A 17,756-nucleotide genomic window follows, 5' to 3' on the forward strand; every position below is an offset into this window, starting at 1 on the left:
TGAAATGGAGTATAGGAGCTCTGATTCCCAATGCTAATATTGCTCTCACAGCACTCAGCCACAGAGGCAGCCCATGCAACTCGAGATAAAATGACAGGAGGCATGAAAAATGCAGGGAACATGAAAATAGCCTATAATCCACAAATACGTTCAGTGCATAAACTGAAAAATCTAGAGATACATATAGGTTGTCCTGGAGGTGGACACCTGTGCAGTGGCTTTGGCATAAAAAAAAAATATATAAAATGTTGAGGTACTATGCGTGTAATGTTCACCACCAAAACTTTGTGTTGGGGAATGGATAGTGCCCATTTACCGAGAGTAATATAACCATTATCACAGAACTGTCAGACAAACATATTATATGTAGTAGGCATGTAGCAGCAATTACAAATCAAATCATAGCCATCAAAAACATGACAAATATATATGATGGAAAAGTATGATATTTTCTATAACAGTGGTCAAGTTCATACATACTTGTTCTTGAATTCACCGACAAAGTCCATCGCCATCTGCCAGCCATAAAATGTGGTCTAGAGTCCCACAGCACACTGTTTCAGTACGTGGGAAAGTGTTTCGATACCATAAATAGTCTACAGTTCTGTGATTCACATACCTCGATGTGTAGTGCGGACATCACTGTGGAAGATGAGATTAAATGTTTTGGACAGCTGTTTGGAAATGCTCAACGCCACAAACTCTTCCAGTTTCAATACATTGTGATGTCTTCCACATTTTCTGTTGATAATCAACACCACCTCTGTCTTTTATTTCAACCATCCTGTGTGTTTTGGAAGCAGCATACTTTACACCATACAATGTCTAGCTTTCTGTGAGAGCCAATAGACCGAAACTTATTAATGTCGATTTAGCACCTGACACAGACCTCAACGCCGTGGTGGAAAAACAAAATGTATGGTGGTTTACAAAGCCTCAGTCATACACTGCTTAGATGTGTTGCATGATAATCTGTGGGATATGGTCCTCCTACAGTATGGGTGACAAAACCATACATTGGTCTGTGCAAGTGACTTCGATCACTGGCCCCCTGCTCCAATGCAACAGTACCTATATATTTAATAGGATCGCCAAATACGCTCAATGTCAGCACACACACACACTATTTTTTTCTAATATATTAGAAGAGAGGGACACAGTAATATCTTATCAAGTTCTCTATCAGGTGATGTTATCAGAGTTTTTATAGTTCGTTGTTTTTCTCTGTTGGATGGTACAAAATAACGAGGATAGAGGTAATGTCTGCGTGACAGTCATGAATGCACCCTGTGGGATGGAGATCACCTTCAGGCTGTAGTACCTGTATGTAGTTTGGAGACACACTACAATGCAGTAGCAAAATCCTTGTCCTTCCAGTTCCAGTATGATGTGGAGTCTTCCTGATTTTCCTGATAAGAAACACTACCGTAACTTCCCGTACTGTCTTTTCTACTACCTTGTGTTGCTGGAGAAAGCTTCGTTTGGCGCTGGCCTTACGCACTGTACACAGCTGGTGGAGCTGTGACATGTTCCCACTTCCACTGAGTGGTCAAAACACTGTCCTGTCGCATTAACTCAGCTCACCTTGTTTCTCTATGGGATGGAGAAGATGGTGGATATAGCTCTCTCTGACTTCTGTTCAGTTCCGAGTTAAATTGGAATGATCACATGGACAAATTTGCAGGGAGTGTGGGGGCAGAGACTGAAGAACAGTTACAAGGTGCAGAGGGACTGTCTAAAGCCACATTGGAGTTTCACTGTGTGGGTTCCTTAGCAGACAGGTTCGAAAATAGGTGACTGTTTGAGATATGAGAGTGCCATGAATATGATTTACCTGTGGGTGTAATCATTAAAAGACATCCCCATAGGATCCAATGTAAGTGTGTGGTTGAATGGAAAGACATGATTCCAAATTGCAGACAGCATTTCTACCAGAAAGCATAACACTACTGCTCTGAAAAGTCAGTGTATTGGTCATAGGATTGCGTACATTTGATAGCTGATATGGTCTTCCTCCAGTGGAGGCAACAAAACTCTACACAGGTCCGTGGAAGCGACTTCAATCACTGGTTGCCTGCTCCAGTAGGCCAGTACATGTATATGTAATGGGATCACCACATATGCGAGATGCCAACACCCATGCGGTATTTGATTCCTGATGTATCGGAAGACAGAGTCGCAGTAAAATCTTATTGAGCTCGCTGTCAGGTGACGTTAGTGAAGTTTTTATAGTTCGTAGTTTTATTCAGTTGTGTGTTACAAAAAAAAAACGAGGAGAGAGACACCGTGCTGTCAACAAAGACTCGCGCACCATTACCATGTTGTATTTCCAGTGTGGTAATCATAGGAATACGACAAAGGAGATCAGTTCATCTACTGGAGGAGTATTTGTAGTCAATCATTCAATATCGATGAACTGAAGGTCTTATGCTTCTGAATTTCTTTGTGCAGCCCACGTATACTGTGCATGATTATAAATTTCCTCCTGTACGTTTGTATGCTGTACTTGTACTTCTCGTTGTGATTGCTCTCTACCTGTCAGCTTTCTAACTAACGGAACAGTGCTGTCGGAACGTGATAGGATTTCGAGAGAATTAGCGGGGGTCTATAAATTGGGCTGGGGGGGAGGGGGCATGTATTAATCTTCAAACTGAGATGAATTCAAATGCTATATATCGAAGACTGGAAGATTCGTGAGAATATGGAACGTAAGCGATACTGTGACGAAAGGGGAGTTCAGAGGTGAATTCTACACTATTTCTTCTAAGTATTGTGGGCGAACATGTACAACGTCTCACATACATCTCGCGAAGTGACTGCATTGAGAAAATTAGAGGCTAATACGAATGTTTCTACAGAGATATAATCAGCAGGAGAAGTTCTGTCCATATATATAAAGAGACGACGTTCTTCCTCGCATTCTGTGAGCCTATATAAATGCGTGGACTGACATGGTAATACGTAGACTAAATTTTCATCTGTATGCTTCCTTTGCAAGCCATCGTACGGTGTGTGGCGGAGGGTAGCCTGTACCACTACTAGTCATTCCCTTTCCTATTCCACTCGCAAAAACAGCGAGGGAAAAAGACTACCTATATGTCTCCCTGTGAGTGCTAGTTTCTCATATCTCATATACGTGGTCATTATGCGAAATGAACGTTCGCAGCAGTAGAATCCTTCTGCGGTCAGCTTCAAATAAATGCCATTTCTCAATAGTGCTCCCCGAAAAGAACATCGTCTTTCGTCCAGGGATTCCCATTCGAGTTCTCGAATCATCTTCCTACTAAAGTGGCGGAGGCCATAGGAACGCTTCTATAGGCCTGAATTCTGAGGGAGGCCTAGGTCTGCAGATTCGTACACGTTTGGGATGTGGCGGTCAGTGTAATGGTATTTTGTTATTGTTCAGTGTATCAGCCTTTCCAGGATATTTCAGAAACACATCTCAAAACGTTTGGGCTTGCAGGAGGGATGAGGAGAAGCATATTGTTCAACATTCCAGTATTTGCCCCAGCGACAGTTAAGCGCCCAGTCCTTCTGGGAAGGATAGGATAACTTTTGCGAGTATGCAATCATTAACAGCCGTCCGACACTGCGAGCGGTACAGCCCTGATGGGGGGCGGATGTTCGCGTCCCAGTGACAACTGTTCACATGTAGTCCAGGGTTGGAGAAGCGAGTGGAAGATCCTACTGTCCCATAGACCGACAGGATAAAGCACTATTAGTTCGCGAGCATTACATCAGAATTCTAAGTTGTTATATTAACTTAATTGTGTTGTTAAATTAATTTAATTTTGTTATGTATTGGAAAATTTGACTCGTTCCACACCATTAAGAAATATCGTATTCGTGATCCATGGAACTAGTATTAATCTAGTCTAATCTAATCTAATCTTACTTCCACCAGCATGACCGAGAGACAACGCAAATAGCATTGGATGTCTTCAGGTATCTAACGACGGTTACCACCCATTTTGGTATCAGAGGAAATGTTTACCTAGAGTGTGGGAAGCCACCAGAGACGTCATGGAAGCATCTGTAATTGTTACCTGGCGAGTGTAATCCGACTGTAGGAACTAAATGTTACACACCATGCAAATGGACCCTAGTGACCAAATTAATAATTAGCCTATCAATTTGATATCATTGACGTGCTGCATGGCTGGTGGATGCGATGGTGAGGGTACCACGGATATGATTAGAGAGTTGGAGCGATAATCAGGTGTTTTGAACCTACATCGTAATAAAATCACCTGTAGTATTAAGTTTATGAAGTGACACGTAATATGAACCTGATATTTACAACTTCTCTGTACTTCTACCGTGAGAAACTTCATATATGACGAGACATTTGTTTACTTCAAGAGAGAATTCGAAAGTGAGGAGGTGCTGATCAGGGGTTTTGTCGTTGCGGTGAGATCTTTTTAACGGAACCTACACAGGGTGAGATGATCATCGTAATAAAATGAGATGTTGTATCGAATTTATAAAGTGGTGCGCTGTATACACCTGATGTTTACAACTTCTCTGTGCCGTTACCTTTAAGGCGCTCCGTATGTGGGGACGCATTTGGTTACTTTTAGAGAGAGATAGAAAGTCAGGAGGCATCCTGTGACATAGGTAGGGCATGCTCTTAGCACTCCATCGTGAGCGAAAAATGAGTTTAATATTCTAGTCATGTGATGCAGGACGTAGCAGATAACAAAAGATATTTTTCTACCTGATGAGAAAATACTTAGATGAAATAGAATCTATATCACAGTGTTGTACAGGGTTTTCTCAACAAGAAACGGTACTTTAGCGATGAGAAAACGCGAATATGGTCCAGTTTCTTCTGTCTTCAAAAATAAATCTTATAAACGGAAGGGCTCTACATTTCGGGTGATAAATTCGAGGTCTATTGACAAAAGAACATCCCCACCTTGAATTTTTTAAACTGAGCCGAGAACATGTTTTTTGCTCGCGTATCATATCATTTCTGGAATCCCAGAATCTACTCTGTAGGAATCAACTTGGATTCCAGAAACAGCGATCGTGTGAGACCCAAACTCACTTTATTTGTTCATGAGACCCAGAAAACATTAAATACAGGCTCCCAGGTAGATGCCATTTTCCTTGACTTCCGGAAGGCGTTCGATACAGTTCCGCACTGTCGCCTGATAAACGAAGAGCCTACGGAATATCAGACCAGCTGTGTGGCTGGATTGAAGAGTTTTTAGCAAACAGAACACAGCATGTTGTTCTCAATGGAGAGACGTCTACAGACGTTAAAGTAATCTCTGGCGTGCCACAGGGAAGTGTTATGAGACCACTGCTTTTCACAATATATACAAATGATCTAGTAGATAGTGTCGGAAGTTCCATGCGGCTTTTCGCGGATGATGCTGTAGTATACAGAGAAGTTGCAGCATTAGAAAATTGCAGCGAAGTGCAGGAAGATCTGCAGCGGATAGGCACTTGGTGCAGGGAGTGGCAACTGACCCTTAACATAGACAAATGTGATGTATTGCGAATACATAGAAAGAAGGATCCTTTATTGTATGATTATATGATAGCGGAACAAACACTGGTAGCAGTTACTTCTGTAAAATATCTGGGAGTATGCGTACGGAACGATTTAAAGTGGAATGATCATATAAAATTAACTGTTGGTAAGGCGGGCACCAGGTTGAGATTCATTGGGAGAGTCCTTAGAAAACGTTGTCCATCAACAAAGGAGGTGGCTTACAAAAGACTCGTTCTACCTATACTTGAGTATTGCTCATCAGTGTGGGATCTGTACCAGGTCGGGTTGACAGAGGAGATAGAGAAGATCCAAAGAAGTGCGGCGCGTTTTGTCACAGGGTTACTTGGTAAGCGTGATAGCGTTACGGAGATGTTTAGCAAACTCAAGTGGCAGACTCTGCAAGAGAGCCGCTCTGCATCGCGGTGTAGCTTGCTGTCCAGGTTTCGAGAGGGTGCGTTTGTGGATGAGGTAGCGAATATATTGCTTCCCCCTACTTATACCTCCCGAGGAGATCACGAATGTAAAATTAGAGAGATTCGAGCGCGCACGGAGGCTTTCCGGCAGTCGTTCTTCCCGCGAACCATACGCGACTGTAACAGGAAAGGGAGGTAATGACAGTGGCACGTAAAGTGCTCTCCGCCACACACCGTTGGGTGGCTTGCGGAGTATAAATGTAGATGTATGTCAGGGATGGAGCTATTGTACACATCCCAGCCGCTGGTGAGTGAGCGGCGGCCAGCGGCAAGAGTGGCCATGATGCGACAGGAAGTTGCGGCTTAGCTGGGCCTCCGACGACCGGCGGTTTCCCGGCTGGCCGGCTATTCAGGTACACAATGCAGCGATATAGGCTATAACATCGCCAAATTTTTTGGTGCACTAAATATGATGCGTTGCACTATAATGGTATAATCTTCAAATTGGTTGAGCTACTTTCACATATTGGGTTGAACAGCGCTGTATTAATAAGTTACCAAAATTTTTGTAACATAGACTTATTTTCTGTTCCTTATTATTAATTTTTTAAATTTTTATTATAACTGTGTTTGTCGACTACTTGGCGATACTGTCATAAAAGGTACCTGCAGTTTTGTAATGATATAACCCAAGTATCGTAAATATGGCGTACAGGCTTTCTTAGCAGTATCCTGTTACGAAGAAATCATCAAACATATTTTATAAACATGTCAGATTTTTTAATATGTGTATATTTGGAATAATAGTTGCTTTTAAAATACGTATTTGACTTTTTCTGATAGAATGTATGTACTGCAGTGACACCTGTTAAGCTTGTGGTCAGTTCGTCTCATGCTTTGGCTATTGACAATTAGTCTTGTGGCCCCCTGATCGGCACCACGTGTTATGTTTTGGGAACGCGTGTTATGTTTGGGGGACGATGTTTAGACGAATTATGATGTACATAGTAATTTTAATTTTGACATGCTGACATATCGCTAATTTAATGTTTCACGTACCTGGAAACTCAACAGACAGATTTTGTGTGCAGCTGGCACAAGATGTTTGTAATAACCTTTATGAAGTTACGTTGTCATTTGATTCTTCCATGGGTTAATGTTGCATTATTTGTGTAACAGTTTGTAGAATTTCTTCTAAATTTATTACAGATCTGAAAATAGTGACTTAGTTTTCCCAAATATTTCTATTACATTACTGCAATTATCTACAATAAAGTCTTTTATAGCAATCTCGGCTAAAAAGTTGTTCTTCTTCTAAGCGACAATTTAGTGTTGGTCAGGTTATGGCTCTGAGCACTATGGGACTTAACATCTATTGTCATCAGTCCCCGAGAACTTAGAACTACTTAAACCTAACTAACCTAAGGACATCACACACATCCATGCCCGAGGCAGGATTCGAACCTGCGACCGTAGCGGCCACGCGGTTCCAGACTGAAGCACCTAGAACCGCACGGCCACACCGGCCGGCGGTCAGGTTATCACACAAACACTAAGTAACGATTTTATGGACAGATTATACCTGTTTTGGAAACTAGGGAACCAAGTAAGGTAAATTCTGGTTTCACTAATTTTGAGAGGCACCATATTGAATGAAGATAAGACTGGAAAAATACAATTTCTAATAAGAACGTTTGTGACATATCCTGTAAAATCTTTTGATGTCACTACCCATGAACTGAGAGCGGAGTTATGAGTAATTAAGTTTCTATTACATTACTGAAATGACACAGCACTGTTACACCCGTCAGGCTGACAGTTCGTACCATATGGAACAGACTCAGCTGACTGCAGCCATTATGGAATGCTTCCTGCCCATGGGCTCGGCCAGCTAGAGCACATCAGGTAATGCGTGCCTTGGTTTGTACCACCCGCTGCACACCTCACGCAATGTGCTCGGGAAGAAATTTTTACATAATGCTATCAGCTGGTTGCTTGGTTGGTTTGATGATTAGAGGGACGAAACTACGAGGGCAGTTCAATAAGTAATGCAACACATTTTTTTTCTCGGCCAATTTTGGTTGAAAAAACCGGAAATTTCTTGTGGAATATTTTCAAACATTCCCGCTTCGTCTCGTATAGTTTCATTGACTTCCGACAGGTGGCAGCGCTGTACGGAGCTGTTAAAATGGCGTCTGTAACAGATGTGCGTTGCAAACAACGGGCAGTGATCGAGTTTCTGTTGGCGGAAAACCAGGGCATCTCAGATATTCATAGGCGCTTGCAGAATGTCTACACTGATCTGGCAGTGGACAAAAGCACGGTGAGTCGTTGGGCAAAGCGTGTGTCATCATCGCCGCAAGGTCAAGCAAGACTGTCTGATCTCCCGCGTGCGGGCCGGCCGTGCACAGCTGTGACTCCTGCAATGGCGGAGCATGCGAACACACTCGTTCGAGATGATCGACGGATCACTATCAAACAACTCAGTGCTCAACTTGATATCTCTGTTGGTAGTGCTGTCACAATTGTTCACCAGTTGGGATATTCAAAGGTTTGTTCTCGATGGGTCCCTCGTTGTCTAACCGAACACCATAAAGAGCAAAGGAGAACCATCTGTGCGGAATTGCTTGCTCGTCATGTGGCTGAGGGTGACAATTTCTTGTCAAAGATTGTTACAGGCGATGAAACATGGGTTCATCACTTCGAACCTGAAACAAAACGGCAATCAATGGAGTGGCGCCACACCCACTCCCCTACCAAGAAAAAGTTTAAAGCCATACCCTCAGCCGGTAAAGTCATGGTTGCAGTCTTCTGGGATGCTGAAGGGGTTATTCTGTTCGATGTCATTCCCCGTGGTCAAACGATCAACTCTGAAGTGTATTGTGATACTCTTCAGAAATTGAAGAAACGACTTCAGCGTGTTCGTAGGTACAAAAATCTGAACGAACTTCTCCTTCTTCATGACAACGCAAGACCTCACACAAGTCTTCGCACACGAGAGGAGCTCACAAAACTTCAGTGGACTGTTCTTCCTCATGCACCCTACAGCCCCGAACTCGCACCATCGGATTTCCATATGTTTGGCCCAATGAAGGACGCAATCCGTGGGAGGCACTACGCGGATGATGAAGAAGTTATTGATGCAGTACGACGTTGGCTCCGACATCGACCAGTGGAATGGTACCGTGCAGGCATACAGGCCCTCATTTCAAGGTGGCGTAAGGCCGTAGCATTGAATGGAGGTTACGTTGAAAAATAGTGTTGTGTAGCTAAAAGATTGGGGAATAACCTGGTGTATTTCAATGCTGAATAAAACAACCCCTGTTTCAGAAAAAAAATGTGTTGCATTACTTATTGAACTGCCCTCGTACTAGGTCATCTGTCCCTTTTTCCTCGAACAGACAGGTCTACATGACTGTACATCAGAGATGGCCACTGCACAAAACCCAGGGGAAGAAAACCCCAAGGGTTATCAAAGGTCAACAAAGGCTTGGTGAGTGACAAAAAAGGAGAAAGGGAGATGTAGGAAGAAAGGCATGTCAGGTGCCTTATCTATGGAGCAACCAGAAGCCTCCAAAAGCAAAGTGCAAAGAGGGGACACACGTCCCCAATCCCCACGCCCCACCCCACCACCTCCACTTACCAGAGGTACCCCACTCAGAAACTGCGTAGAAAAGACTAGCAATATGGACAGGGAAAGAGAAGCACAGATAGACAAAAGACCAACTATTCAAACAGACCACGCGAGAGGGGGAAGAAGAGTAAAAGATCACGTAGGGTGAGGGCTGGGGTGGATCACCAAGCGCAGACAGCCCCAATGTGTTCTGTTCTGTCAACCCCCCCACTCGGCTGGTAAGGTTATGTGGCCCACCCAAAAAGAGAGTACTAAAAGCACCCTTCACGAACAAAATGTAAAACTAAGTCATCCACTGAGGCATCATCTCCTAACACCAGGGGTAGCGAGTCAGAGGGATTAAGAGTCTGCTGCAGGGTGGCTAGGTTGGGACAGTCCAGCAAAATGTGGATCGTCATCAAAAAGGAACCAAAGCGGCAGTGGGGTGGGTCCTCGCGATGGTGGAAATTGGAGCTGTAAAAGGACGGTAGAGTTCCTGTGAGAGGCTGCATGGAGGATCTCCACAAATTCACAGTCTCCTTTATCAGCCGTAGCTTGTTTGGTGAAGTCAGAGTGAACCACTCCCTATTCCAGATCACTAAAAGTTGATGGCATAATACCGATTGGAGGTGTATTCCCAGAAAACCGATCTCAAGAATTGGCTTACTGGTAGCCAGTTTGGCCAGGCCATATGTGAATCCATTCCCCAGGATCCCAATGTGGCATAGGATCCAGACGAAGGTCACTGACCATCCACATTGTTCAAGGGTATACAGGAAATTCTCAATAGTCATGACCAAGAGATGGTGAGGGCAACACTGGTTGAGAGCTTGAAAACTGCTCAAGGAGTCACCTGACAGGACTAACCAGTGCAGGAATGGATATGCTCAAGAGCACAAGAGATGGCTACCAACTCTGTAGCAAAGACACTACAGCCATCTGGCAAGGAGGGCAGTTCAGTATGTCTTGGGTGAATATAAGCAAAGTCTATGTGACCATCGTCAAGACATCAGTCTCGACTACTTCTGAACCCTAGGATGTGCCAAGAATGCAGAAAAATTGGTGGCAGGGGACCTCAAGGTGAACTGAGGAATGCATCATGGAGATGTGTGTGCATGGGCCCAGGGGAGAGTTGGTATTGGAAACAATTGGAGCTCAGATAGGAGGGACTGGATGCAGATTGCGATCGTAATCCCTGATCTGGACCGCCATTGCAGGAGATGGATTTCAGTCTTTGGAAAGAGGAGGCGGTAGTTCTCCAGTGTCGTCGAGTTTCAAGAGCAGTGCAAGAAATATCGACCACTGCAGAGATACTACATAGCAAAGCTTCATCATGAGGTTCCAATGAGATACTAGGAAGCAGGTGTGACTCCCATAGTTCCAAGGCTCCACTGCCATGCCTCTGCCCTGAAATAGCTTCACCAGAGGCCAGGAGGGCAGCTCTGTTTGAGGTTGGATCCTGCCCACTTCCAGGAAGTTCCTGTCAGAATAACATCATTGTGCTTCCTACTCACTATGATACAGTCCATGTCAACCTTAGGGGAGTGAAGAGACTTCCATCTCCTGTGAACTGTACATATGCGCCAACATAGTCAGAACTGTGTCAACAAGCTCCTATGAACTTCTGTTTTCTATTGACAGTAGTGAAGCCACGCTGAATGTGTATCAATTTGCCATTCAATATCTGTGGCTCATTTAGTGTCTTCTGAACCACAAGTCTATGTGTGCAGTTTCACAGCTACAGCCATGTCTGACGAACACAGATAAGTTTTGTTGCATTTAAAAAAGTATTACTTCTTCACAGTGTTCTCATTAACTGTAGTACTACTAGCCACCACAGTGTCCAAGAAGTCAGACACAACAAGGTCGGCTGCTTAGGGGAGCTGTGAACATGTATAGCATACTGAGAAGCTGTTGTTGGAGCCTGGTCCACAATAGAGGGATCCCATCCTCTATGAGTAAACTGTTCACAGGGCTAGTTAGTGGAGCTCCTGTCGTAATTCTAACCCACAGTGGTGTCTCAGAACCAGTATCTACAATGCTGATGATGATTATGAACCATATGCCAGACTCCCATAATCAAGTCAGGATTTTATCAGGGCTTCGTAAAACTGCAGAAGGGTAGTGCAATCTGCACCCTAGCTAGTGTTACACAGGCAGCGAAGTGTATTAAGGAGTTGCCAGCACTTTCGCTTGAGCTGCCGAATATGGAGAATCCACGTCAACCAAGCATGAAAGACCAGTCCTAACAAGCGATAAGTTTCAACCACACTGAGTAGCTGTTCGTCAACGTAAAGTTCTGGGTATGGGTGAACGGTACAACGTCGACAGAAGTGTATGATGTGAGTATTGGCGGCTAAAGACCGAGAGCCATGGGTGAGGGGCCATGCCTGCACCTTTCGTATGGCACCTTGGACAACCACACTACAGGAGCAATAGTAGAGCAAAAGTCGTCATCATACAAGGGGGGTGACACTGCAGACCTCACAGCTGCTGCTAGACCATTGAAGGTTACTAGAATAGAAGGACACTCAGCACAGAGCTCTGCAGGACCCCATTCCCTTTGATATGGTGGGTACTGTGGGAAGCACAGACTCGAATTTAGAAAGTATGGTGCGACGAGAAGTTCTGGATAAAAGTCAGGAGCGCACCCTGGGACCCCACTCGTATAAGGTATGAGGATGTGGTATTGCCACCTTGTGTCATAGGACTTTTACAGGTCGAAGAAGTCAGCTATAAGGTTTTGACGTCGGGCAAAAGCTGTTTGGATTGCAGACTCCAGGTAAACAAGATTATCAGAAATGAAATGGCCTTGGCGAAATCCACTCTGGGATGGAGCCAGGAGATCCCAAGACTCAAGGAGTCAACACAGCCGCTGGCTCGCCATGCATTCCAGTAACTTACAGAAAACATTCTTGAGACTAATTAGACGATAACTGTCTATCTCCAAAGGGTGCTTACCCGATTTCAGTACTGGGACAATGATGCTTTCGCGCTACTGCTATGGGAATTCGTCGTCGCTTCTGATGTGGTTAAAGATGGCAAGGATAAGACGCCAACAATCCACCGATAGGTGCTTGACCATTTGGTTGGGATGCAGTCCGACTCTGGGGCTGTATGAGGGCAGTGGGCTAGGACACTGACGAATTCCCACTCGCTGAATGGAGCTTTATATGGCTCGACGTGGCACATAGTAAAAGCTAATTGCTTTCGCTCCATCTGCTGTTTCAGTACATGGAAGACAGGATAGTAATATCCTGAAATACCCTTACCTGAACAGCCATAGTCTCCAAAGGTGTATTAAGAGGCACAAGTTCACTATATAGAGTGTCCAGAACATATATGTTACCTCAACCCAATACCCTGTCATAAGTAACACGATTCTCATAATATCCCTAGTATTCACAAAAGGCCAAGGTCCACATTGCTGGAAACCAAGTCTTCTGGAGGGCAATCTAGAAGAAAGGGGAACTGCTTAAAAGATGTCATCGATCAGCCAGGTGGTGGAAAAAACCAATACAACTCCAATGGATCATAAAGTTGTCGATGTACTTTGAAGCCATGAAGCGACAAGGGAGGCAGGTTATGCGCTATATGCGCTACGGTCACCTACTGCCACTGGTTGAGGGGTTATGGCATCAAAACACACAGGTTCTGGGTTCCATTGCGTTGTGCGACCTGGAGCCTCAGGGGCTACAAGAAATTCCGTCTCTGCCACAGGAGTAGAATAGGCAGAATGTGGTGGCGTGGGGGCCACCGGAACTCCTTCCTCTGGGAGAACTTCTTCTTATCTTCCTCCCCTTGGAGGATTTGGATGATTATGAGAGCTTTCCTGAATCAGTTTGAGGTAATGATGATGATTGAGGAGCCCTGCGACCAGCGGCCTGTGGCTCCTTTAGCCACTAGTTGGTGTCTGATTGTAGACTGGCAAAACCTCTATAAACATAAATGATTTGGTGGACTGGGTGGGCAGCAGTCTGCAGTTGTTTGCTCATGATGCCATGGCGTACGATAGGGTGTCGAAGTTGAGTGACTGTAGGAAGATACAAGACGACTTAGACAAAATTTCCAGTTGGTGTGATGAATGGCAGCTAAATGTGGAAAAATGTAAGTTAATGTGGATGAGTCACAAGAACAAACCTGTAATGTTCGGATACAGTACTACTAGTGTCCAGTTTGACAAAGTGAAGTCGTTTAAATAACTGGGCGTAACGTTGCAAAGAGATATGAAGTGGAAAGAGCATGTGAAAACTGTGGTAGGGAAGAGAAATGGTGGATTTAGGTTTATTGGGAGAATTTTAGGAAAGAGTGTTTCAAATGGCTCTGAGCACTATGGGACTTAACTTCTGAGGTTATCAGTCCCCTAGAACTTAGAACTACTTAAACCTAACTAACCTAAGAACATCACACACATCCATGCCCGAGGCAGGATTCGAACCTGCGACCATAGTGGTCGCGCGGTTCCAGACTGTAGCGCCTAGAACCGCTCGGCCACCCTGGCCGGCAAAGAGTGGTTCACGTGTAAAGGAGACCGCATATAGGACGGTGGTGCGATTTATTTTTGAGTACTACTCGAGCGTTTGGGATCTGTACCAGGTCAGATTGAAGGAAGACATCGAAGCATTTCAGAGGATGGCTGCTAGATTTGTTACCAGTAGGTTTGAGAAAAACTTGAGTGTTACAGAGATGCTTCATAAAAGCAAATGTGGATCCCTGGTGGGAAGGCGGCGTTCTTTTCGGTAAACACTATTGAAGAAATTTAGAGAACTGTCACTTGAAGTTGACTGTTGAACGATTCTGCTCCCATCAACATAAATCCCGCATAAAGATTAGAGAAATTAGGGCTCATATGGATGCATACAGACTGACGTTTCTCCCTCGCTCTATTTGCGAATGGAACAGGAGGAGAAATGGCAAGTAATGGTAGAGGGTATCCTCCGCCACGCACCTTGCGGAGTATCTATGTAGGTGTAGATGAAACCTTGGGAGAAAGTGTCCTGAGGGACTCCTTCCTTGCTAGAGCAGCTGAGTGAAAGTGAGATGTGAGGACTAATGTCCTCAGCGAGTGGGAAGCCAATGATCCCAAAGTAGGTGTGGGAGAAGCAGCAAGAGGAGAGCCCCCAATCATCAGGGGGGCAGGCATGGTCAAGAAGCCATGAAGGACCACTGTATGAGGTGTAATGGGGTAGTACCATCACCAGTAACATATGACACTTTCATACATGCTAGATGCAACCACTGATACTTCTTATTGAGCTCTTGATGAGTTAGTTTGTCCAGAGTCTTACATTCTTGTATTTTCTTGTCTCTCTCTGGAAAACGGTGCAATCTTGTGAGCAGGGAGAATGGTCCTTTCCACAGTTGATACAAATAGAGAGAGGAGCACAAGAAGTGTTCGCCTGCAGTTGTTGTCCACAATCTCCACAGATGGGCCTAGTGTTGCAACATGATGACATGTGCCCAAATTTCAAACACTTCAATCGCCACATTAGGGGCGGGGGGGGGGGGGGGAGGGGGGGAGGGCAATGAGCAACACAAGATTTCACATCGCATTGGTACACCGTCACCTCGACCTTTTCAGGCAATGAATAGACCTCAGAGGCCAAGACAGAGGCTTCAGTAGTAACCCTATTGTTCTTTGGCCCCTTATGGACATGACACATAAAGAGTACACCTCGTCGTTCCAAGTGTGTGCATAGCATATCATCAGATTACAAGAGCAGGCCTAGGCGGAAAATGATTTCCTGAATCATATTTAGACTATTATGGAGAGTGTGAGTCATCGGTATGTCACCCACCTTGTTACAAGAGGGCAGCACCCATGGTTGGGCGGAGGATGCTGTTTTGATCAAAATTGATTCATTTTTCATTTTAGAGACGGTTGCCACGTTCCAAAACTTGTCTTCTATGCTCTCCACAAATAATAAGGGCTCTGTGGACAAGAAGGAATCCCCCATCAGTCCTTGTGCAACCAAAGTATTGGTTAGCCTTACATTACTCTCATGGCATAGCCAGAGGAATGAACATTTTAGGGTCATTGTTCTCTGCATTAAACTAGGACTTTTCTTCCATAGACACTGCTGGGGCGGTATGGCCACCAGCAGAAGATAACTTCATTTGCTTCATTTGCAGCTCATCGCCCATGGCACCACCCACTCCGAATGTGGGCTCTCCCGTGGGTGTCACCCAGCCCTAGCAATGACTGCCTGGCCAGTAATCTGTAGCTCCAAGTCCCTGTGCCCCAATCACAATGGGCAGATACTCGTTGGCATACATGGAGAGTTTTCAGCTCGAACATCGGACACCAAGAATGTGATACCTGCATGGTCAGGTGGCTACCACTATGCCACTATGCAGGTACTTGATGCACCCCCCCCCCCACCTTAAAATGGGATGTCTACTGCGCTGGGTTTTGGGTGTACTACCTTATTAAAGGGAAGGGTGCAAAGATGGAAAGGCTCAATGGTGGAACATACATTGCATTGGGCGACCTTCCCTGCAAAAACTGCACTTCTGGAGGATTTTGAAAACTGGTGGCGGCTCAAACCTAACAATGGGGACCATATATTTATTTACTGAAAAGTTGTAGAAAACGCCAGAAGTGGAAACTCGAGTCCCAAATGTAAGGCTTCAGCGCAGAAAGGAAATAATGCCACAAAGGCTGGGGGCCCATGGTAGCCAAGCAGGAGAGCACAAAGGAGTTGTGAGCCCCCTGGGGGGCGCTATCAGCTCACGTGGTGTTCGATCTTTCCAGTATTGACCCAATTGGGAAAAGACAGTGTTCGATTCTGCTGATATTTGTGATGATGCAACACTGGTGTTTTTCCGGTTACCTGCAAATGTTAGCATAATATTCGGTGCTACTTCCTCCATGTTAAATAATAAATCTCTTTATCCACTGTTTCTGGTTTGTTCAGTGCTGACTGTGACTCTGGTGCTATCCTGTTCCCAAAAATTTACTTAGTGCCATTATTTATTTTTTGCTGACAATGAAGTGAAGTAATCGATCCGTTCATACATAACTGCTTGATTGTTCCATTGATTCTAATCTTTTCCACCTCTGATACAAACCTCTATGGGGAACTTGCATAAGGACATTAACGTGCTGAGTAATAAATGTCTTTGCAAAATGTAGAATTGTCCCCACAATTTGTTCAGGGAATGTGAATTGATTTTGGCCACACTTATCATTACATAAAATATTGCTCCCTATACTTTCGTTGCCACAATAGCAACTTTGTCAACTCTTCTTCAACTACAAGCACTCAGCCACCAAGCGGGCTTTGAATGTTTTATCTGCCATCCAGACCAAGATTAATTAGCGGTCAGCAAGGTCCTGCTAGGATATGCATTTCCGCTACTAGCCTGTTACATCGGAAGAGGAGCGAACTGCTAGACTTCATGGAAATATTGACGCTAAACGAATTTATTAGATAACATTTATGATCACATTTGAACCCTGTATGTCTTTACTTTGTATGATGCCTGACAGAGTATTTATATACATCGAAGAGCCAAATAAATTGATACACCTGACTAATATCGTGTAGGGCTCCCGCGAGTGTGCAGAAATACTGCAACACGACTCGGCTTGTAATCGACTAATGTCTGAAGAAGTTCTGGAGGGAATTGACATCATGAACCCTGCAGGGCTGTCCATAAATCCGTAAGAGTACAAGGGGGTGGAGATCTCTTCCGAACAGCATGTTACAAGGCATCGCAGATATGTTCAATTATGTTCATGTCTGGGGAGTTTGGTAACCAGCAAAAGTGTTTAAACTCAGAAGAATGTTCCTGGAGCCACTCTGTAGTAATTCTGGAGGTGTGGGTTGTATTATTGCCCTACTGTAATTGCCCAAGTATGTCGGAATGCACAATGGACATGAATGGATGCAGGTGATCAGACGGGATGCTTACATACATGTCACCTGTCAGAGTCGTATCTAGAGGGATCAGGGGTCCCATATCACTCAAACTGCACACGTTCCACACCATTACAGAGCCTCCATCAGCTTGAACAGTCCCTTGCTGACATGCAGAGTCCATCGATTCATGAGGTTGTCTCCATACCCGTACACGCCCATCTGCTTGATACAATTTGAAAAGAGACTCGTCTGACCAGGCAACATGTTTCCAGTCATCAACAGTCCAATGTCGGTGTTACGGTGCGCAGGCGAGTTGTGAAGCTCTGTGTCGTGCAGTCATCAAGGGTACACGAGTGGGCCTT

The sequence above is a fragment of the Schistocerca nitens genome, chromosome 3 (assembly GCF_023898315.1).
Source record: "Schistocerca nitens isolate TAMUIC-IGC-003100 chromosome 3, iqSchNite1.1, whole genome shotgun sequence".
NCBI classification, from domain to species: Eukaryota; Metazoa; Arthropoda; class Insecta; order Orthoptera; family Acrididae; genus Schistocerca; species Schistocerca nitens.